The following is a 2,753-nucleotide window of genomic DNA, read 5'->3' on the forward strand; positions in this document are numbered from 1 at the left end:
CAAGCTAGATGCACACTATTGTTATTGATGCACCCTAACACAACATCATCCAAGGATTATTTAAATTATTTTGCACATTACCTTATTATATACTAAGCCGATTGAGGAGTCAAGGCAAAAGAGTATACCAATGCATTTGCTTAATTTCATTAGATTTCTAAAGTTCATGCTTATATTGAATAATGCTTCTGAATTAAATTATGTTTGCAACATACTGTAGTAATTTTTCAGATTACACTCTGTGATCCATCATCAAGAGGAAGAGAAAAAAAGGATTGCATAAAAAGAAATTGCAGACACTATTCAATCCAGAAGTAGTATTCAATGTGTTTGCTAGTAAATAAGGATACAAAAAACTAAGTAGGAGAGTGAACCTTGTGACAAATTTTCTTATTATCTACTTTCTACAAAGTGAGTTACTTTTCTTAAGAGTGGAATTAAGAAAACCAATTACAACTAGCATAAGGTTTTGTTCAATGGGATGTCCCATGATGATCAAATGGTTTCCCTATTTAGGTGGTCAGAAATAACATTTTGCAAAATCAAATGCAAGTAGCATATGTTCCTTACTATTTGAATAGGACTGTATCATGCTAAAGAACCAGCTAAAACTATTCTATCATTTTCAAAAGCTGATACAACAATGTAAAAGGCATTATTAATATATGAAGTTCAGTCACAAAATTGCAAGGGATTGTTCTAGCATTTTCCAAAAGAGCCACACAACTTTTTTACTTGTGCTATCTTTTAAATATGTAGTTATACCAATTCAGAAACAAGATACAAGTAACACATAAATGTGGCATGGACTCGCAAGATCTTATTATAAGAAAAAAAAATCGATAAAGACAATAAGGTTTTAAACATTTGGCCCATTGTCAAAACATTGTAAAGAATTGATTTATAAATACAATTCAAAAGAAAAATATAATTCGTAGCAAATGTAGGAGTAAAACACTAAAATTATTAAATTCTCTAGGCATAGAAATCACAAAGGCACAAAAGATACAAAATTTTCATTTGCACACGTTGTGATGGTTGCATCGCATAATTAGATCTTGTAGTAGGCATCAGTTTACAAATGATCAAACAAAGATCCATAATTTTGATCTATCATATATTTTTCCACAAGATCGTAAATCAGAATGAGATTTCATATAAAATAAAATAAATTGACAAAATACATAAACTAGTGCAAACCATGAAACTTACTTGTAAACTTGCCACCACTTTGCATACGCAACTCCAAGATCTAGATTACTCTTCTTCGATACAACCACCACACTCTTGAATATGCTACCATACAACATTCTCTGCCCTAGAATAGTATGATTCATAGGTCCACTGTAGTACATGATAAGCACTATATTCCCATAAAACTTCCTCCACCTGATCAGATTTCCAATCTCAAAATTCACTGCACCTACTTCCTCTACACCAAGATGCACTGATGGATGCTTTAGAGGCACAAACTCTTTCTGATCTCCATGGAACACTACAACACTTTGCCTACCTAGCTCTAATGACAACAATCTTGGCTAAAGGTAACCCATAGCCAACAGATCCTTAAGGCAAGTAGTAGTGAAAGTCACATCTTGTGAAGTCCAGAAGCCCTCCACAGCCATGGAATGGCTCAAATGCAAAATCTTCTCAAACAAGGTCAGTTTGGTAGACCTTCAGGATATAAGAAACTTGATCAAAAGACCTACATCAACATGGAAGTCCTCCTCATCTGAAAAAGGATATGACTGAGTTTAATCAATTTTATGAGCAGTAGGAGGATAAAAGGCAACATAACCACCAATCTCCCATAAAATCCTCTATGCCTAGTAGTCCTTGAGTATATTAGAGGCCATAGTGCTGACAGAAACAGGAAGCATGAGTCCCCAAAATGCAGGGCTATGAATTAAAGTATTGAATGAATTAACAAGGGCCATGATACCCTATGGTAGGGAAACTGGTGGAGCATGTGAATCAAACCTAATATCAAATGCCTCAATTCTAGACTTTCTAGTATAGTAGAACACCGAATTCACATCAAGAAGCCCATTGGCTATTCCTTACTGAATAAATTATTTTCCACTGTAAACCTCTCCATAGTAACCCTCAGGATTAACGTCACCCACATCCTCTAAAGGCAACCCCTGAGGCCAAATAGATCTCTGACCAAAATGAGCATAAGGGTTTACAATAATTCTATTATTTTGGCTATGCTTATTCACATACTGCAGCATGGGTTCCCTCTGAGCCTCTTCACCTATCAACTCTACGTCGAAATGGGTACTCAAATTCTTGTTGATTATAGACCTATGCTCATTTGCATCATATATTTTCTTGGCCCCATGTTTAATGGCAAACAAATACTCGACACTCTTTCTTACATACAAATTATAAGGAACATGATTGAGGATCCAATAGCCCAGGGTAGATTGTTGCTCTATAGACAAAAAAAGTGTACCCTTGACATTCCAGTCCAATGGCATCTCTAAATCTCCCACGGCCATGACCCCCCAGCCCTTGATCAACATGCTAATAGCAAGTTAAATGCATGCAATGGAAGAGGCATGTAATGAAATGAGAAAATCAAGGCGAATTTGTTCTCACGGGAATGAAGTCCCAATTTTTCCTGTGCTCAGGCGAATTTGTTCTCACGAAAATGAAGTCCCAATTTTTCTCCTGCCTGTGCTTATACCTTTAGGATTGCCCACAAATTAATGAAAGTTTTTCTTTTTTACCCATTGCGTGAATGAATG

General features: G+C 35.6%; 1 pseudogene; it reads right to left on the reverse strand.

Annotated features, from left to right (window-relative positions):
* Window positions 1-1,208: 1,208 nt before the first annotated feature.
* Window positions 1,209-2,528, reverse strand: LOC149558861 (putative glycosyltransferase STELLO1 pseudogene; annotated as a pseudogene).
* Between the last annotated feature and the right edge of the window lie 225 nt (window positions 2,529-2,753).

Source organism: Cupressus sempervirens, chromosome 5, assembly GCF_028749045.1.
Source record: "Cupressus sempervirens isolate cs-2001-9-10 chromosome 5, ASM2874904v1, whole genome shotgun sequence".
NCBI lineage: Eukaryota > Viridiplantae > Streptophyta > Pinopsida > Cupressales > Cupressaceae > Cupressus > Cupressus sempervirens.